This window comes from Petaurus breviceps, unplaced genomic scaffold (genome assembly GCF_028583685.1).
Source record: "Petaurus breviceps papuanus isolate PSGF00001 unplaced genomic scaffold, PetGlider_PUasm1.0 688, whole genome shotgun sequence".
NCBI classification, from domain to species: Eukaryota; Metazoa; Chordata; class Mammalia; order Diprotodontia; family Petauridae; genus Petaurus; species Petaurus breviceps.
In genome coordinates, this window is record NW_027186457.1 from 15,809,685 (window position 1) to 15,832,149 (window position 22,465).

Genomic DNA, 22,465 nt, shown 5'->3' on the forward strand with positions numbered 1-22,465 from the left:
CTTTCTTTCTTAAAAGATGAATGTAAGTATTGGGAAATCTTAGAATACCTTTAAAAAGAGGACTTATAGTCTGAATTTCTGGGTTTACATACTAGCTCATCCACCTTATCTGACTGAACAGAGAAAAGTCTTTCCACTTCTTTGTGTCTCAAGTTTTCTCATTAAAAAAAATGGGAATAGGGGGCAGCCAGGTAGCACAGAGAGTAAGAGCACCGGCTCCAGTGTTGAGAAGACCTGGAGATCGAATCCTGGGCTGAAACACTTAGGACCCACCCAGAAACACCTGGCTGTGTAACCTTGAGCAAGTTACTTAACCCCAATTGCTTAGGGGTGGCCAGGTGGCTCAGCGAGTAAGAGCACAGGCTCCAGTGTTGGGATGACCAGGATCAAATCCGGGCTCAGATACTCAGCACCACACCCAGAAATAACTGGCCATGTAACCTTGAGCAAGTTACTTAACCCTGATTGCTTTAAAAAAAAATGGGAATAAAAATTATAATTTCTACAATACCTGCCTACATTTTATTGCTGTTGTGTGGATCAAATGAGATAATTTAAATAAACTGTGTTATAAATTGTATAGAAAGCCATAAATATAACAATACAATGTAATGATAAAAAATATATTCTAAAAACTTAAAATGCTATATATTCTGAGAATGTATTATCATAATTGTTTACGATTGATCAGAATTTAATATTGCCACAACTTACTTAAACATTTGTTTGTGTGCTTATGGAAATTGTTATCATCACTATAGTGATATAATAATTTCTAAAAGGAAATGATATTGAATATTTCTATATAAATATTATATAGTCAATAATGTTCATTGTTATTAGTAGTGTTAATGATGAAATCAACTAGAACTACTTATGAAGAAAAGAGGAATGATATTTCCATTTGCAGAATAAGTGCCGGTAGGTATAACATCTTCTGCTAATACCTTAGCCCCAGGCACTATTTTAATTTTGGAACCTAAAGAAACTTCTTCCATCTCCACATCCTGCCCCACCTTTATAAGAGGATTGTATAAACACAGGAGACAGTAATTATCAGCCTGGGGTCAACTGTTCTTACAGGGAGGAGAAGAGGGGAGAAAATGAAATCAGCTCTGATGATCACTTCCTCCTGGTAATTCTTTAAATGATTCCCTGTACTTTAACTCAATGAGGGAGAGTAGTAACAGGATAGTGGTCTAGTTTCTAGAATTTACCTGATCTTGGTTCTGGGATTTAGTATTGTAACTACTCATTTTACTGCTAATTTTACCTCATCCCCAAAACTCCTTTTGTGTGAATCAAGTGACCCATATTGTGTTTTGTATATAAAGTTTGCAGTAAAGGGAGTTGATCTAGCTTGATCTTTCCACCTTTTTCCCTCCTCCCCTTACTTGTATTTTATTGTATTTTAAATCAATAAATTAATTTTAAATTTTAAATCAATCAATAAAAAATAATTGTATTTTAAATCAATGAACCTACTGACCCAGAGGTAAGAAAGGAAGAATGAATACAGCCCAGTCTATAAATTAATGTAGGACTTTTTCCAAGGCTAGAATCAGGTGATTCAGCAATTATAATTATGTGAAAAGTGTTGAAGGTAACTCAGTTATCAAATAAAAAGAAAAGCTTAGAGAAGAAAGGAAATTTTCTATGGGAGGAACACCAGATTTTAGGGGAAAATATTCTCTATTTTATTAGAAGAGCTAGTAAAAACTGGAAGGCAGTTTTCCAGAAAAAAAGTTTTAGATTATCATCTTATACCACATACTATAATGTCATTCAATCAACAAACATTTATTAAACACCTATTATGTGCCAGGCACTGCACTAAGTTTTGAGATGCTAAGGCAAAAATGAAATAGTCTCTGCCCTCAAGGAGCCTACATTCTAATTGGATGGACAACAAGATACATAAATATGTTCATGAAAATACATATTTGACTTTATAGGTACACCTTTGGGTAACACCCAGTTAGGGATGATTGATAGTGCTCTGTCAAGAGTGACTGGGAGGGAATGATCATGTAGGAAGAAGAACCAGGGGAGCAGAGTGTCATGAACACCTGGAGAAGAGAAAACATTCAGGAATAAAGTGTGGTCAACAGTGTCAAAAGCTGCAGAGAAGTAAATAAAAATGAAACAAGGTCATCTGGTAATTAAGATTATTGATCACTTCAGAGAACAGAGTTTTGATTGAGCTATGAGGTAAGAATTCACCTTGCAAAGGGTTTAGAAGTGACAGGGAGGAGAGGTGGTATAAGACAACTTATTTGCAGGTGTTTGGCTATGAATCAAAGAAGAGTTATAGGATATTAGCCAGAGGAGATGGTTGGGTTTAGTGATTTTTTTCAGGATATAGGAGACTTGAATATATTTGTAGGCAATAAGGAAAGAGACAGTTAATAGGAAGAATGATGATTAGAGAGAGGTCTGTATAGTTCCAAAAGTGTGTAACCTAAATGTAAAAGTTCTTACCATTAAAAATATGTGAGAAATAATACATTTCAAATCTGTATATAGGTAGAAAATCCTTTAGAAAATGAAGAATGTGGGTTATCATAAACACAGGGATTGGACCTGTGATTTTATTAATATAGAGAAATCCTAACCAAGAAAATTCCCTCTACCAATATAGGTCAGTACCTTATCTGCGAATAATAGTGGTAAAAAAAAATTGTGGGAGAGGATTCTGGGAAGATGGCAGAGTTGGTCAGAAAATTTCAAGCTCTCAACCTTTTCTTCTACAAAAGAAATAAAAAAGGACCTGTGGGTGAACATAAATTGGTGAAAGAAATGAGAGTAGGAGTAGAAGAGGGGCTCTCTTGGGACACACAGAGAAGGCCTGAAGAAAAATGCCAGGATGAGATTTCCTCCCTGTGAAGAGCACACAGCTCTAGGTTAGGTTCAGTTTAACAGCAAGTGGCTTAAAGAGCATGAAGTAAGCCCAGGGCTCAGCTGGTTTGAGAGGCTGCCTCAGCTCCAGCCACAGGAACTTTTACCACTGGGATACTGAGGGAAATTGGCCATCAGGCTTGGGGAAGATCTAGGGAACCTCTGCTGATAAGGAATGCCAGAACCAGCTGTGCTGCAGAGAGCAGTGGGGGCAGGAAGGACCCGGAGCATGCCCAGTGAGTGAAGAAGCAGGCGGGCAGAAAGCCCTGGTTGTGGGCACTTACAGGAGGCTGGAAGGCTTGGTTTGGTTCAAGGCTAGATGGGAAAACTGAAGGTCTGGAGCAGGAGGCACCATTTTTCATACCACAGGGCAAGAGATGATTACTACAAAAAATGCACAGGCAAAGGAGAAATAATTCAATCATTATTGGAATAGAGAAGACCAGGGTTCATCTTCAGTGAGGGATATTGGAGCAAAGAAACCCTCTTCTCCTCCAAAGAGTAATGTCAAATGGTCACTTTACCAAAAATAATTCACTGAATAACTTAAAAAAGAAAGACTTTAAAAATCAAATGGAAGAGATGGAGGGAAAATTAAAAAGAAAAATAATAATACAAGAAAAACAAGATTATCACAATAAAGTCAACCAATTTGAAAAGAATTTTAAGAGATCAAGAAGATAAAACATGAGAATAACTGGATTACCTGAAAGTTCTGATCAAAAAAAAAGAATCTTGATACGATAATATAAGACATAATTAAAGAAAATTGTCCTGAGGCATTAGAACAAGAGGAGAAAGTAGAAATAGAAAAAAATCCAACTGATTGCCATCTGAAAGAGATCATGCAAGGCCAATTCAGAGAAATATTATAGTTAAATTTCAAACCCCCTAGATCAAGGATAAAATATTATGAGCCACAAGAGAAAAAAAGACATATGATGGTACGACAATTAGAATCACACAAGGCCTAGCATTGGCAATACTAAAAGATCAAAGGTATTGGAACATTATATATCAAAGACCAAAAGAACTGGGCCTCTGACTGAAAATATCATGCCCTGCAAAGCTAGATATAATTCTGAACGAACAAAAAAAGGACATTTGATCAACTGCCCAACTTTCAGGACTCTGTTAAAAACAAGACAAAACAACAACAGCAAAACCTTGAACTCAGTAGAAGATTTGACATAGAAGTGCCAAGAGAAATATAAGGAACATACAAATGACCAATTACAAGGGACTAAGTAAAGATAGAATGTTTACCTTTTATGTATGGAAAATGTAAAACCTATGTCTAAGACTGTTACTAGTAATTAGGTAATGTAGAGGAAAGTTTTGGGGGTAGATCTGAGTATGATATGACTTTAAAATTTAAAACCATTCAAGAACAGCAAAAAGTAATTATTCTATACAAAGGAGATGCAAGAGGAAGAACTGTGAGAGAGGAATTAGATGGGGAGGGGCTGTTAGTTCTGGAAACCTACTTTTATTGGGAATGTTTTTAAGAGGTGAAAATACATATGCATCTAGAAGATGATAAAAGCCTTCTAAATTTAGAAAGAAATGCAACTCCAAGGGGATGGGGGAGATAAAGGAGTAATCTTTAGAGGGGAGGGTGAGGGAATAGGTTAAAAGGGGGATATAGAAGGATGCTTAGATTAGGGGAATGGGAGGATAAGGGAAGGAGCTTTAGAGGGGAGGGGACAGAATAGGTCAAAGGGGGTGTTTAGATTTAGGGGAATGGGAGGATAAAGGAAGGATTGTTGGACTGGGGGTAGGTGAAATAATAGGAGGGCAAGGTAGCAGGTAGAAGCAAAGTAAAGAAGTAAAGAGAGATGGGAAAAAAAGAGATAGGCGCAAACATAAAAACAAGATTAGGAGTAGAATCTCTTAGGGAAAGTATATGTTTATATATGGATGTGGTGTATGTGTGTATTTGTATACATGTACACCTGTGTATTACATATACATATGTGTATGTATGTATACGTCTGTCTATCTATCTATCAATTTATCTACCTATTTTTAATGCTCAGTTGTAAACTTGGGGCGACTGATAGGGGGAGGAAGGAAGAAAAAAAGAGCAAAGTAAAAAGTGTACAGAAGAGAATGAAAGAAAACCTACAAGGAAGCAAAGACGGACAGTTCTCAATGAAATGTACACCATTTAACATATAGGCTTTCTAGAAATCATAAGTTATCACTATATATTCTCAGTTATCTCCTATATCCTACTGTGAACATGACATGTATTTTTATTTTTTCTTTTACATTTCAGAATACAATGTTTCTTTTTTCTTATTATGTATTTAAGTTTTAATACTGGTCTAAGATAAAAACATAGAAAAGAAAAAATGCCTAGGGCATAATAGACAGGTTAAATGACTTGTCTAGTACCATACAGATCATATCTGTAAGATGTAGGAACTTTAGTCCTGGCTATGTATTATACTAAACTGTCTCTCAAAGAGATGATTATAAAAGTTAAAATAGGTTATGTTGTTTTTTTTTTAATTTTTCAAATGCTTTATTAATTTCTGATTTACATCATTCATTTCTGCCAGATTTTGAGTTACAAATTTTCTCCCTATTTTTCCCCTAGGCACCACCCCAAAATAGCAATCCCACAGGATATTCCCTCATCCAAACTTCTCTCTCCCATATCTTCTCCCATACCCCCTTCATCTTTTCCAGTAGGACATGGTGTATGTCTATGCTCCAGTGCCTGTATATCTTATTTCCCAAATAAATGTAAAATAGTATTAATAATAGTGTATATATGTATATATATGTATATGTGTGTGTATAATTTTAAACATTTGATTTTAAAACTTTGAATTCCAGATTCATTCCCTTCCTCACTTGTCACCCTTATTGGGAAGATAAACAGTTCACTATAGGTTGTACATGTGTAGCTAATGTAAAACATTAACATAGTAGATACATTTTAAAAGACTGACTATATTTCCCTCCCTCCTATCCCATGTCCCACTTGTTCTATTCTCTACTTTGATGCCATCCCTTTTCAAAAGTGGGTGCTTCCAACTTCCCTCCCCCCCAGCCTGCCCTCCCTTCCATCATCCCCTCTCTCATACTCTTCTCCCTTACTCTCCTGTAGGATTAGATACACTATTTAGTATGTATTTCATTTCCTTCCTGAGACAAATTCAATGAGGATAAGATCGACCCATTCCCTTTTGCCTTCCTATTCTTCACCTCCATTTTAACCATTTTCCCTTGCCTCTTCTAAATGAGATACTGTTTCCCTGATAATAAGACCTATCCCAAAAATAAGCCCTCCCCTTACTGTGTAAGATTCCTCTAAAATAAGCCCTCCCCCGAAAATAAGCCCTATTGAGATTGCTACTGTAGTGAAGGAGATCCCCTGCGCTACACGCTACATTATGGTACCCTCTGTATGCACCGTTCCCCCCCCCCCCGTAAAACGCACGCCGCGCTCCGAGCTGCATCCAATCAGAGCTGCAGCAGTGAGCGCGTCATCCTGTTCTTCCCCAGTGATTTGCTTATTGAATAAAGGTACATTTTTTTGTTCACATTTACCTGTTTATTAAAATTGCTGTCAATGTTCATTAAAATAAGCCCTTCCCTGAAAATAAGCCCTCTGGTGTTTTTCTGTCCAAAAAAATTAATAAGACAGTGTCTTATTATCGGGGAAACACGGTAGTTTTCCCCATTCTGTCTCTCTCCATCTCCTTTCATTATATTCCTCTCTCACTTCTTAATTTCACCTTTTTAGTATTATCCCTTCTTATTAAATTGGTTCTGTGCCCTCTATCTATGTATAACTGTAACAATATATAAACACATTCACATATGTATTCATACACCCATATAGATATAGACATATATATATATATAGAGAGAGAGAGAGATATCTATATATACTTCTATTCCCTTCAACTATTTTCATACTGAAAAGAGTTTCATCAGTTATAATTATCATTTTTCTATGTAAGAATGTTAATAGTTCAACTTTGATAAGTGGCTTATGCTTTCTTTTCCCTGTTTACCTTCTCATGCTTCTCTTGCTTCTTGTATCTGAATGTCAAATTTTCTATTTAACTCTGGTTTTTTAAGCAAGAATGCGTGAAAGTCCTTTATTCCACTGAATGACCATATTTCCCCTGAAACATGATAATCAGTTTTTCTGGGTAGGTGATTCTTGGTTTTAATCCCAGCTCCTTTGCCCTCTGGAATATCATATTCCAGGCCCTTCAATCCCTCAGTGTAGAAACTGCCAGATCCTGTACTGTCCTGATTGTGTTTCCACAATATTCAAATTATTTCTTCCTGGCTGCTTCTAATATTCTCTCCTTGGTCTAGGAATTCCAGAACCTGGCTATAATATTCCTAGGAGTTTTCTTTTTGGGATCTTTTTCAGGAGGTGATTGGTGGATTCTTTCAACCTCTAATTTGCCTTCTGATTCTAAAACATCAGGGCAATTTTCCTTGAGAATTTCTTGGAGGATGATTTCTATGTTCTTTCTTTGATCATGGCTTTCATGTAGTCCAATAATTTTTAAATGATCTGTCCTGGATCTATTTTCCAGGTCAATGGCTTTTCCCATGTGATATTTTACATTGCCTTCTATTCTTTCATTTGTTTGGATCTGTTTAAAAGCATCTTGATTTCTCATCCAGTCACTAGTTTGCCTTTGGTCCATTCTAAATCTGAGGGAATGATTCTCTTCAGTGATCATTTGTGATTCTTTTTCCATCTGGCAAATTCAGCTCTTTAAATCATTCCTCTCCTCATTGCCTTTTTGAGCCTCTTTTGCCATTAGTGTTAGTCTGTTTTATAAGGTGTTATTTTTCTCAGTCAGGCTGTTGACTCTCATTTCATAATTTTCTTTCATCATTCTCATTTCTTTTCCCAATTTTTCCTCCACTTCTCTTATCTGCTTCTTAAGGTCCTCTATGGCCTGTAATCAGCTCATATTTTCCTTTGAAGCTTTTGGTGCAGGAATTCTGACTTCACTGTCTTCCTCCTCTTCCATGCTTTGATCCTTTTTGTCCCCAAAATAGGAATCTAATGTTGGATTCTTCTGTTTGTTTTGCTTTCTTTGCCTGATCATGTTGCCACTCAATTACTTGACTTTTGGGCTTTTTTGCCACAGTAGGACTCTGCCACCCGACAGAGGAGCTTTCATCCCAAATGCTGGGGTTTTATCAGTTGCCAGAGCTATTAGTTGGCTGCCCTCTCTGAAGCCTCCACATGCTCTGGCAACCTGGTCACATACCCCAGGACCTCCAGTCTACACTGCAATCCAGATCCAAGCATGTTACAGCAAGAGCGATTCCTCCTCACACTGATCACTTGATCCTCCTACAGTCTGCAGGGCAGGAGCTGAAGCTGTTACGTGGCAGTGGCTGTGCTGCAGCCCTCAGTGCCTTCTTGCCCCAGGGGCAAAAGACAATGCTCTCCCAACTACTGGTCCCAAAATCCACCCTGCACTGAGCTCTCACTTTGTCCTTTGCATCTATGTGTTGATTATTCTGGATTGCCACAGCTGCTGGTGATCTGGAGTCCCTCTAGCTGGCGGCTGGTCAGGCCTGCCCTGGGGCTAAAACCTCAGTGTGGAGCTGGACTTGAATCCCAGAGCCCTGGCCGATTCCTGCTAGCCTGCAGAGCTGTCCTCAGTGGGAGGTTAGCTTCTCTGTGTCATTTTGTGGGTTCTGTAGCTCCAAAGTTTGTTCAGAGTCCCCTTTTACATGAATTGGGGAAGGTGGAAGCTGGAGCCATGTGGAATTCCTGTTTCTACTCTGCCGTCTTTGACTCTTCCCCTCTAGGTTATATTGTTTATATGATCAACAAAATAAATACAACTACAGTGAAAAATAGAAGTTGTTGTCTGAGAAAACATCTTGACATCAAATGTCTTTGATGAAAAAAGGCAGTTTATGTGCACAATATATGAGATTGATATAAATATATAAAACCAAAAATAATTCCCTAATATCAGATATTAATGAATAATTATTCCAAAAAAGAAATACAAAAATAATCCATGTTAAGTTCATTAAATGTTTAATAATAGTATACATGTTAAAAAATAATTGAGTTTAGTAGGAATGTAAATTAAAATAACTGAATTTGCACCTCATACTCACCAAGATGGCACAAATGACAGAAGACAGAAAAAATCATATAGTTGGAGAGTTAACAGAAATATACACATGGTAACATACTGTTAGTGGAACTGTGAATTAATCCAACCACTATAGAAAACATTTTTAACATTCTGTGAGAGCAGTGATTCGATTCCCTATGTTCTTTGTCTCAGTGTTCTAATTTCTGTGTATACAAGGAAGCTAAAGAAAAGAAACAATCTCATATAACAAAATATTCATAAAGGTCATTTTTTTGGGTAGCCAAAACAAAGCAAAACAAATAAATGAAAAAAAAAAGAGTAAATATCCTGTCCCCAAAATGAAGTATGAGAAACAGAGCAAGAATGGTGTCAACTGATATTTTATAGGGAAAGAGAAAATGGAAAAAATAAGCACAATAATTTAATTACAAACCACACTAAAATGTAGCTGAACTGAGCTTAATTGTAAGGATCAATTTTTACCCTAGAGAAATGATAGTGAAACAGACTTCCCTGTTCTTGGTAAAGAAAAGGAGGTTAATTATTCTCGGACTAAATGGCCTCTCAGATCCCTTTCAACCCTAAATATGTAATACTGTGACAGGCATCAAATGATATTAATACTGTAAAAATGGTTACTTTGTTCACAAATTTTGCTATTTTTTCCCTTGTTTTAACAACAAAAAAATAAATTTAAATAAATAAATAGAAATTTAATGAATGAAAATAAAAAATAAATTTACTGAATGGGATGAAGAAAAGTTATATCAGGATATGACTATGATGTAAAAACAAAAGGTATCTATAAAATATTTAAGTGATTATCTAAAAAAGAGGAGGAATCTATTTACAAAAAGTAGTTATGCACATAGTTAAATAAACAACATATGAGCAAAAATTTCTAAACATCCTTACTCATAGCAAAATTTTGTTATGACATTTCTGTACTTAATGTTGTTCTGCATACAATTTTCCAATTTTGAGTCCCATGGCAACCATTAAAAAGAAGTTTTACAAGATTTAAAAAATCTAAGCACAAAGAGAAGAACAGGAATAAGTATGCCTAGCCTTCAGGGGATATAATTAAAAATTAGAGAATTAAATTAAGCAAAAAAAAAAATCCAAAATCCAACTATAGGTACCTCATGAAGAAATACACTCTAACAGTGAAACTTATTAGATTAGGTCTTGTTTTTCCCCTATGATTTGGTGAAATTTTTATTGGGTTTAGAAATCCATAACACAAATGCATTCAACATATATGTATACATATTTATGTATATATACATATACATATATATATATATATATATATATATATATATATATATATATATAAAATGTATATGTAAGGAGATTCTCCTACAACAATTACCTGATCATTTCATGGTTCTTAGTTTCAGCAAAATGATAACTCCATTGTCTGATACTACCCTTTCATAGCAGAAATTAATATACAAAATAATACAGGATTTAAATTGAATATTGTCTCAGTATTTTAAGAGAATGATGGGAATAATTGTAGAAAGATGTTGCCTGGCACAAATTGCTATTTAAGTCCTTAATAGTGCTGCAAAGGATGGGTTTCTGAAGGGGAAATTATTCTATTTGGAGTGGGCAAACCATTGATCAAGAAGGTTAGAGAAAAGGCAAAATAATTAGACCTTTGTTTTACTTCTGTTTACTCTGTCAAGGAGAAAAGTGATCAGAATGAAGATAGAACAACCATAAATAAAGTTATTGGGGATTGACTCTCATGACAAGTAAGTCACTTAATTGCCCTGCATAAATTCAAGTTATCAGAAAATTACTACATCTCACAATACTTAAAGAATTTGTACATTGAATTTAAGATACTTCAAAATATGTCATCCCTCATTTTCCATTTTTACTTGGTAATTCTCCTTCTTAAGCGTACTTCTTCCCAATTCAATCAAACAACTGTACATGTCATCTTTTGCCAGTATGAATTTGCATTTATAGTCCCCCATTTATGAAATGCCTTCTTTTATCAAACCTTCCTTTCAAAATGTTTTTTTTTTCTCAAGAATCAGTCCAAGTGACAGTTCTCTGAAGCCTTTCCCCATTTACCCCTCTGGATTTAGTGTTTTCTCCATCCTTAGATTATATGTTTTCTTTCCGTATAGGTTACCTCTCTAAACAATCTTTCCACCAAAGGAGAATTAAGCTTCTCTACTGAGTGATTGAGTTGAGGTAGGGAGTGGGCAGAGTATGTTCTGCCTTTTTCCTGCCTCTATTTCCCCTGCAACACAGTGTTATATATTTAGTAAGTGACTAAAATATTTGATCTATTAAATCAAGTATGATTATTAAAATGTTATTGTTATTCTTTGAAGTTGCTGGGAAATTAGTGGTTTTAAAGGGGATCGGATAATGGAAATGACATTGGATTTGAAATCAAGAGAGCAGGGATTGAATCCTAAATGTACTCTTTATCAGTTATAAAGTAATGGATCTCCCAGAGATATAGTTTTCTAATATATTCAGTGAGAGTATATCTTCTCTGGGATCCCATCTCGCTCTTACATTCTGTTACTATCTGTGAATGGAAATGGGTAAGTCTAGAGAAAAATATCTAGAAGCTTCCCACTTATAGACCAGTGAGAATGATAGTGATTCTGGGGAAAATGCATAATCTGTTATTAAAATAATCTATACACTAATATGTTCTAAATCTACATATCCAAATGTTTCTTGAATTCCAGCCTTGAATCAGTGTCCATCAGCTGGACATCTTCACTTCGTTGTCATATCAAACTCAGTGTGTCCAGCATGGAACTCATTATCCACCCCCAAAGTATTAAGCCTATCCTTATTGAAATTTACCTCATTCTAACGAGGGCATAAGTATCCTTCCAGTCATTATTGGTAGACTGTGTCATTTTTTGCTTTCTCTCAATCCCCTTCTCTCTTCATTTGTCAGATCCCATTTGTTAAAACTTCACAACATATCTCCCATCTTTCCTCTTATCTTCTACTTCCATAGTGTAATGGGAATGCAAATTTGGAAGATCTTCCCTGCCCCTAGGCTAAAATGCACCTGGAGCCTGGGGTGGGAGGCTTGTTTTTCAGTGGATACTTCTTGATTGGCCAGTGAGTCAATAAGGTTGTTACATTCTCTGAGCCAGGAGAAGGCTATATAAGCCCTGATGTGTAGCTTTGTTTTGGGACTCACTTTGAGAAGTGTTCTGTGATTTGATCTGAATTCTGGGAAGCCGTTGTTGAGAGTCCCCCGGCTTTGAAAAACCCAGAATGTGGAAACCCAGATGTTGACTGGGTATGGATGTAATGGTTGGACAGTTTGGAAATCTGTCTACTTGATGTTTCTGTCTTGATAATTATGCCTGTATATTTTGAGGTTCGGGGTGCTGACCTTTTCTCCTGAACAAGGTAAACGATATATGTCTGACTGATTAAAGTAAGCTTGTTAACCCATTTTGAGTTGCTTTCCTTTAACAAAGCAGATCCAAGAACCTGTGTGAGCAGGCACCTTGGGGACATTGGGGTGCTTGCTGCTACACATAGCTACCTCCTTAGTTCAGCCCCTCAGAATCTCTCACTGATACTCGTGTCATATCTCCAGCTATCTCCCTGCTTCCAGTAATTTTCCTCTTCTATGCTTCCTCTATACTATCAAAATTACTTTCCAAAAGCAGAAGACTATCATTTCAAGGCTTCAGTATCTTCAGTGGCTTCTGTTAATGAATAGTGAAGGGAGAAGGAGGAATAGGCATGGAGTGGTAAGAGTTGGTGTGGTTTTTTCAGAGACAAGCCTTAGGATTGACTATTTCAAGGAAGGTGGTATGCAGGTCATCATTCCACACTCTAATTGGTTCATCAAATACCTTTCTGGGTTGGTACACATTCCCCTTCGGTTCATAACCCACTGGATGATCTCAATCTCTCCTTTCCCTAAATTCTATAATCCTAAATTTGATTTTGTCTATCAAATAATAATCAGTACGCTGATGGGAATATAGAACTATAGTTTATAAGTAACAATGAAAAGGACTGAGAATGTTTGGCCTAGAGACATAAAGAAAGTGAATACACAACTCTTTTCTTGTATCTGAATGGCTGTTATCACAGAGAACAATCAGGCTTATTTTGTTTGGTCTTAGAGAAGAAACAGGAGGGAAAATAACAAAAGTGCAAATTCCACTTCAGCATAAATAGAATGGTAATAACTAAAGTTATCCCAGAGTAGAATGGGATGAGTCAGGAGACAAATTCTCCATCACTGAATTTGTTCACCTGGATCCTGTATGATATTTTTGTCAAGTGATATTATTTCTCAGGGTTTCTGGTCCATTGTGACCAAAGCAGCATTGCCCGTAGGACTTCTGTTCCCTTTTGGCAAAAGTGCTACTCCTTGTCCTTGAACTGTGACCCAAAAGTCAGTTCTGGACAATGGAATTCCCAAAGAGTATCTGTTCCTACCCCCAGTGCTAGCATCAGCGTCCACTGTAATCTCTCTCTGACCTTTTTCCAGGTTTTCTGTCTCTGACTTGAGATATTGCAAAGTTTTGGCTGCTTCTCTTACCACCACCTGATCACACCACTGGGGGGTGTGATCTGTTCACACCACCTGGTCACACACCACATAAGCTTTGATTCAGCCTCCACTCCCATGTCACAGATCTCTCTTTTCCCAACCTTCTAAATTGTCTTAAAGAAGAATGTCTCACTCTGAGCTTTTGTTGGCTCTGTCATTCCAAAGTTCAATTTGAGGACTCATTTTAAAGTTGTTTGGAGGGGAATACTGGGAGACTGTAGCTGAATGCTTTCTTTACCATCCTGGTTCTGTGCCCCCCCCCAGAAATTTTAAGTCAAATTTTAATAACATTTTCATTAAGTTTTACACAAAATAACTTGCTAAGAATTCTCTTCTACAAGATGCTGTTGTTTTCTTTTATTTTTCTTTTTTTCCACCATGGAGTTATAAACCTAACATCATTTGTTTAGGGGTAGTAAGCTTTATCAATCTTACTGATTCAGAAGCTTTATGTTTCCCAGGATATTTGTGTATGTGTATGCATGTGTGAATCACTTGTGATGCTTCTTTGAATCTATAATGAGACCTCTTTCACATATAGAAGTTTCTATGTTCACAGCCAGACATGGATGTTGAAAAATTTCCCAAACCATATGTTAGCCTCTTCTCTTCTCTATAAAAATATGTAGCATTGTAAAATGTCCTAGAAATCCGACTTATCATCACTGTCTCAATGTTTTGATATATTTTGTGGTCACTTAGACCTTATCTAGGGTTTTATTACTGCTTTGTGTAGTTCGCTCTCAAAATGAAATAATTCCCTTAAATCTGTTTACAATAGATGATCAATGACACTGGCCTGAATAATTGACGGGCACCATGTAAAGAATGTTGTCTGAAATGTCAGGAATTATCATCGGGAATGCAGTTCAAAACAGCTGCCCAATGGACTTCTTTTGAGCAAGGAGGTTATGAATAGAAAGAGGGTAAAGACTGGATGACCTTGATTAATAATGAATAAAGCAACTGAATTCAAGGCTTACGCATCCTGACAAACTCAAACCTCTTGTAATAAATCAAACTGGCATTTTGAATCACAAATCCTCCTTTGCCACTTGAAATATATGTCAAATGGGGGCCACATTCCCTTGACTGAACTGGATCCAGCTGATGCTGGAATTCTCATTCATTCTTTTCAGCATCGGCCAAGGCAAGTCCTAGATATCAAAAAGGTTGGAGCTTTCCTTGAGAAATGATTTCTTAGTCTAAAGGACTTGCTGTTCCTCAGCTATCTCTGTCGCTCTTAGCAGAACGACTTGCCGTGCTAAAAGGAGCTGAAATAGCTGGAGGTAGCAGTGAGGGACAAATAACACAGGTTAAAATGTTTTCTTGGAAAGTGTTTGTCCTGGTGTACATCTGAATGTGATCCTACAGTCTCAGTAAATGATATAAAACAGAAAATACATAAGTATGTGTACATACACACATATGCACACATTTATATCCAATTCTCAGTTGTATACCATATATATGTGTGTGTGTGTGTGTGTGTCTGTTTATGTATGTCATATATAATACACACATATGGTTTACATAAAAGAATTGGTATATAAACCACATGTATCATAGAATTGGTATATAAGCTGTATATACATGCATGCATATACACATGTGTGTATATATTTATGTGTATATATACATATACACATATGTGGTTTATATCATAGATTTGTAAAAGTTTCAAATTTTAATGGAGCGTCAAAGAGCATTTCTTTTTAATTACAAAGAACATATTACTAGAGTCTTCCAGAAAGAAAAATCTCAAGGTTGGAGGAAGATATTTATTCTTCTTTAAAAACATAAAAAAGGCAATTCTTTCTGTTCGAAAGTGGCTTGAAGTGGCAGGGGAGAGGAGGGTGTGTGTGTGTGTGTGTGTGTGTGTGTGTGTGTGTGTGTATCAGCGTGCCCATGCATGTGTGTATATACTATACATGAATGTTATCTTCAAGTTTTAGATTAAGGTTTAGGATCCCAACCATTTTGTTTGATTCAACATGGTATCTTATTGTACCCCTTTATTTCTTTATTCTATCTAATAAGACAGTGCCACAGTGACCAAATCAATCATTTCAAAAACCTTCATATCTCCCCATTACCTAGTGAATGAAATATAGACTCCTGAACATTTAAGTCTCATCAATAGTCCAACTCCAATTAATCTTTCCAGTCTTATTTGATGCTGCTCTCCATAAATCACTTACAACCACTAGTGAGAGATTCAGAGCACCTGTGTTCTGATCCTACATCTCATGCTTGTTTTCTATGGAGTTATTATTAAGTGTCTAAGGAACCAATGTGTTTCATTGGAAGATAGTTTCTTGCTGTTTAGTAGCTTTTCAGTCATGTTCAACTCTGTGAGCCCATTTGTGTTTTGCTTGGAGTGGTGTGCCATATCCTTCTCCAGTTCATTTTATAGATGAGGAAACTGAGGTAAAAAGAGTTAAGTGAGTTGCCCAGGGTCACATAGCTAATAAGTGTTTGAAACCAGATTTGATATCATGAAAATGAGTCTTCCTGACTTCAAACCTTGAATTTTCTGCCTGGAGAATAGGGAGAAGTGCTATATTTGTTGTGAAGGGGCTTGCATTTGAATTCTGGCTTTGCCAGTGTGTGTGTGTGTGTGTGTGTGTGTGTGTGTGTGTGTGTCTTTGGGAAATCATTTTATATGCATGAGCTTCACTTTCCTCATCTTTAGAATGAGAAGGCTGGAATGAATGGTTTTTGATGTTCTTTTTAGCTCTAAGTCTATGATCCATAGACTATAATTTCAACAAACCTGACACTTTGGTTTGCAGATTCTCCCCTCTTAAGACTTGGTTGCTCTGGTTTATATGAAGCCTATGAGGGTTTTCCTCAAGTGACAATCTATGAAAGAAAAAAAAAACTACAGGAATGGTATCTTAAGGTACATTACCCAAAATGTCAAAAAGTGATTTTGATGCTGAGTTGGCTTGTATTTCTTGATCCTTGAATGAAGACCATTAGATTTTGACTTTGGAATAAGATTCAAGGTGTACTTCAAAGGAACTTTCTAACTATTATCTGAAGAAAAGACCAGGATTATTTTAAGTTGCCTTTGGTAAGAATTAGGGATTTGTAAGGAAAATACTGAATTTAGCTATTTTTTTTCAGGCTCATCTATTTAAAAAATCTTCTCTTTAAAACATCTAAAGATTATAAAAATTAATAAATGTGTATTCAATTTTCAAACACAGAATAACAATTTCTTTCTCTTTCTCAACTGTCCCTATGACTTAAAGCTTCTAAGTGTTTGTTGCAATTTGTACAATTATTGTCACCTGGTATCATATTAAAATAGTAGACATAACTTACAGGTTTTGCAGATTAAGATACTGACATTCATCAAAGCTAAGTGATTTGTCCAAGCTCATGCAGGAATAAGAGGCACAGATTTAAACCTAGATCTTTAAATTTTAAAGTCAGGACTCTCTGTAATACCTTGCTGTAGATTCAGTCCTGTTGAGTGGCTTTTAAAGCTCTTGATATTTGAATCTTCAATCTGAAAATCATGAAGAGATCCTGAATGTCAGAGGAGTGTAAGAGCCAGCTGATAGATTGTTAAGTATTCAAAATGCGTATTCATGCCTCAGAAATTGTGGTCATGCCACAAATCAGGGCTTAATCTAGTGTTCATGTGATTGTCTATACTTCAAGCAATGGACAAAATGTTAATAATGTTTATTAAACTATACAGTGTGAAATTCCTGCCACCACCAGAGACCCAATTGTTACCATCACATCCCTGAATATCATCCTTATATTTCAATCGAGTAGGTAGCATGAGGCATCTATTTTACCTTAACAACTCTGCATTGCCTTTGGACAATAACTTCTGATGATTATGATTGATTTTGAGAACATCTGCACACTACTAAACACTTTCTAAATGAGAGATCACATGATATAATGTAAACATCCTTGGACTGGGAGTTTGCATTCATGTTCAAATCATAGTCCTACAAACTGCTATTAGTTCCCTGAGCTACCTTGGGCATTCACTTCATTTGGGGAAAGAACAAATTAGATTAAATGATACTCAAGATTATTTCCAGGTCAAACCTGCTATGATTCTTCAACATGTCTACCATCTTGGAGAAAATGACAGCTGATAAAATTTTCAAATAGGCATTTTTATGCATTTCAATTAAGTTTATTATGTGACTAGAAATTATGGAGATAAAGTCTTTATGAGAAAATAATGGTCAGTCAACCATTTTAAAACAAAATGAGCTTATAAATTTATTGAACACCATTGAGTAGTATGTTGTCAATCTTACTTTTAATTAATTTAACATTAAATTTTAAGAATTGCAATAATTTCTTAATTTTATGTAATTGCCCTGAGTGCAGTCTGCAGTTCAGAGAAGCACTTGTTATTAATGATAAGACACTTATAATTTGTCCAGGGTAGTTGACAGTATTGAGATTTAATATTCTCATGTTTGTGAAAATCACAGATAGAGAGAGACTATCTAATGTCTTTGACCCAGTAAGAGGGAGGCAGTGTGAGAATGTGATTCAGTTCATTCCTGAATAAGAACTCTTTTCTGCAACATGCTCAACAAATGTACATCAAATGTACATCTGTCCTCTCTTTGGAGACTTACTAAAGACCTGTTAAAAATAAAATTATTATTTATTATTAGTGTGAAAGAAATGAGTGGTGGATAGAGATCTGGCTTCTGAGTTAGGCAACTGATTCAGGTCCCATCTCTGATATATTCTGGTGGCAAGATTCTGAGCAAGCCAAATAACGATTGTAGCCAACATTTATATAGTGCTTTAAAGTTTGCAAGGCATTTACATATATTATCTTACTTAGTGTACAGACTTCTAGGTGGTAAAGTGTATAGAGCAGGACACCAAGAGTTGGAAAGAATTGAATTAAAATCTGATCTCAGGTACTTACTAACTGTGCAATCCTGGAGAAGTCATTTAAACTGTCTGCCTCAATTTTGTCAGGTGTAAAATGAGATTAATGACTTTGCAAGGTTGTTATGAGGGCGAAATTTGCCTATTTCTAAAGTTCTTAGCATAGCACCTGGCACATAGTAGGCATTTAATAAATGCTTATTCTCTTCCACATTTAATTCTTACAAAAAACCCTATGAGGTAAGTGCTATTATTATACTTATTTTACAGTTGGGGAGACTGAAGTTGAAAGAGTTTTAAATGAGTTGCCCAGGTAGTAAGTATCTGAGGTTGGATTAGAATGGAGAGTTTCCTGACTGCAGGTCCAATGCTCTCTTTACTGGGTCATCTACAGGTTACCCTTAACTGCTTGGTACCTTTAGTTGCTCTCGGTAGAAGAGTTCCACATTGAAATCTCCCTTTACTGAAGAAATCACATAAAAAAGGTTTTTTTACACTTTTGGTTTTTGTAATTATTTTTTTTTGTCAGAACCATCTATACTTCTACAGCTGTCTCAGTTTTCTACATAACTTTGCCAGAATAGTTCTGCATTTAAAATGTTTTTAAGTTAAGAAGTTTGTGGCAAGAGTGGACTCATTAGATTTGACTTTTCAAATGTATAGAATATCTTGTGTTCTAAACTTCAGGAAAACCTAAATGCATTGTGACAGACCTTTTTTCTCTCAGTTTTATCTAAAATGTTCTCTGGGATATTTAAAGAAAAATTGAATGCCTATGTTTCAGATTTACCTTTCCACAATTCATTGTTTTGCAATGGTGCAAAAGCCTCCTGGAACATTGCATTGCTTTGGCCCCCAAAAACCCTAAAATAACAACAAAAATCACTTTTGTCCTTAGAGAATTTTGTGGAGAAAAACAAACAAAAACTTGAATTTGAAATATGTGTTTTAAAAACTAAGATGCCCAAGGAGCTCCTGGCCTGTGGCCACATGCAGCCAAATTTCCAGTACATGCAGGTCGAGATAGTTAAAATGTAATATGACTGTAAAGGGAAAGACTGAAAGGTTCTACTGACTCCCAAATATCTGCTCCCTAGTATTTGCCATACTGCCTCCAGAAGGCTTCTATTAAATGAGCATATCCTCTAAGTGAAAAAAAGAAATATCCTAAATGGTTTCTCCTGTGGTTTATTAATATAGATTAAATCTGGTCATAGACTTGAGAGCTGAAAGGGAAATCAGAGGTGACCTGTTCCAATCCCCCTCGTTCTACAGATGAAGCAATTGAGGCCCAGAGAGGGTAAGTCTTTTTTTCCAAGTTCACTGATGTTAAGTGGCTTTGCTACTTTTGCTACTAATTGCTTATATGACATTAAACAAATTGCCTCACTTCTCATCCTCAGTTTTTTCATCTGAATAAAATTAAAATATCAGACTAGATTTTTTTCTGCTCTATAATTCTATTTCTAATATTTTAATTGAATTAATGGTCAATTGAACGAATGTAGACTCCTATCTAGAAATATGCTTTTTATTGAATCTCCTCCCTGAGTTTAGGATTTTCTGTCTTCCTCCTAGGAGAAAATGCTGACATCAATGAACTTTTTCAATCATAGAATCAGAGACTTTGGAACCATCTTTAGTCTACCTTTTACCTGGAAAATTAGTTCTACAAAGTTTCTGAAAAGTGTTCTTCTAGCCTTTGCTAAAGACAATCTAATTTAAGGCAATATCATCACCCGTTACAGGTTATCTCTCTCTTCCATGGGAGTGTTCTTCACAATAATGTTCCCTCCTTCCACTGAATCAAAATTTCCCCATTTCTTTCACCCTGTTTATATCCTTCCCTTTGCCACCTTGCTCATTCTCCTTTAGGACCTTTTCTTCCTGATAAACTACATGAATTATTTTCCTTTCATTGTTTACCATTGATTTGATTAGGGTATATTTCACATTATGCTTTACTTTCTTCCCCCTCTTCCCTTATACCCACCATTCCATTCTGCAGTTTAGTTGCACAAAAACAAAACAAACAGATAAAAATAAGATTGATTCTCCTCTATACAACATGTCATGAGATTTAGTTCATGATATCTCAGGCCTGTTCCTCTGTAAGTAGTTCTTCCATTTAAATTAAATTTTCACTCTTGTTTCCTTGTATACTCTCAGGAAAGAATCTCTCAATAATTGTTCCTCTGTTATTGTTGAAATTGTTTAAACCTTAAGCATCTTTTTTTTCTATTTTTTTTCCTGGTATAAATTATTTTTTAACCTGAATCTTGTGTGAATGCTGTATTTGATGACTTGCTTTTACGCTGTCTGGAGTGCTTGCAAAGCAAATATGGTCCTCTCTGGTTTTCTTTGTAGGAATACTTCAACTGCTACTTTTTAAAAAGAATGTCCCTCTTTGTTTTCATTCATGATTAGTATCAGGGTTTCAAGGTATGTCACTTTGAGTTCAATTTTGAGCACCTTTTTCTTAATACACATTATTCCTTTTCATTCTACTGTTTTTGGTGCAGAATAGTCTTGTGATGTTTCTACTGGTTTTAGTAGTGATCTTTTGAAAAAAATATTGTTTATCATTAGGATCTCTAAATTTATCCACTATGAGTCTTGGATTTTGCAACATAAAGGTTTTTTCAATTTTTTTTTTTGTAAGAGGGGATGTGGGGAAAAGATCTATATCTTTTTATAATTGAAACTTTGTTTTCTAGGTTAAGAAGTTTTTGAAAATTTTTATCGATTATCCATTTTTAAATACATTGTTATTTTCCACCAAGTATATGACATTGTTTGTAAATACATTTTAATATTAATTTAATTTTTTTTAGATTTAAATTTTCTTTATCCCTCTTGCCCCTCAATTTTCCTTGAGGATGAGCAATTTAATATTTATTATACATGTGAAGTCACGTAAAACACATTTCCACATTAACAATGTTGCAAATGAAAACACAGATTGACAAAAGAAAAAAAAGGACCCCAAGAAAAAAAGTTAAAAAATAATTCTTCAAGCTTCACTCAGCAATCATCAATACTCTCTCTAGAGTGGTTAGATTTTTTCATTATATATATTTTGGAATTGACTGGGATCACTTTCTTGATCAGAATAATTAAGTCTTTCACAGCTGAATAGCCTTACAATATTGCTATTACACAGGTAACAATCCTTTCCTGGTTCAGTTCAGTTCATTTTGCATGAGTTCATACAAGTCTTCCCAAGTTTATGAAAGCATCCTGCTCATCACTTTTAAAGCACAGTAGTATTCCATCACAATCATATACAAAACTTGTTCAGCCATTCCCCAATTGATGAACATCCCCTCAATTTCCAATTCTTTGCCACTACAAAAGAGCTGCTGTAAATATTTTTGTACATGTATATCCTTTTCCTTTGTTCTCTGTTGGATACAGATTTAGTAGTCAGGTTGCTTGGGTAAAAGAGTATGCACAGTTTTGTGGCCTTTGGGGCATAGTTCCACATTGTTCCCGAAAATGATTGGATCAATTGACAACTCCACCAACAGGGCACATGTCCCAGTTTTTCCACATTCCTTACTGCATTTGCCATTATTCATTTTTATCATAGTCTGTCTAATGGGTATGAGGTGGACCTCAGAGTTATTTTAATTTGCATGGTAAATCAGTAATGATTTAGAGCATTTTTTTCACTTAAAAAAGCGAGACATTTTATGTGACTGACAGCTTTAACATCTCCTGAAAATTGCCTATTTGTACACTGTGACCATTTATCAACTGGATAATGGCCTTTATTTTTTCCCATAAATTTGGTTTGGTTGCCTGTATATTGAAAGATGAGACCTTTATCAGAGAATTTTGCTGCAATTTTCTCCCACTCCCCATTTTCTGATTTGCTCCTAATTTGGGCAGCATTAGTTTTATTTGTGCAATTAAAATTAATGTAATAATAATTATTCATTTTATTTCACATGATACTCTCTATCTATTGTTTGGTCAT

At 35.6% G+C, this 22,465-nt stretch overlaps 1 long non-coding RNA gene across 1 annotated transcript in view; it reads left to right on the plus strand.

Moving 5' to 3' along the window:
• The window catches only part of LOC138174268 (uncharacterized), a 183,476-nt gene extending 162,511 nt beyond the window's left edge, over positions 1–20,965 (plus strand). The window contains exon 4 of the long non-coding RNA XR_011171657.1: positions 19,684–20,965. This is a non-coding gene — a long non-coding RNA (uncharacterized lncRNA). The remainder of the gene's footprint in view (positions 1–19,683) is intronic.
• Positions 20,966–22,465: the final 1,500 nt, after the last annotated feature.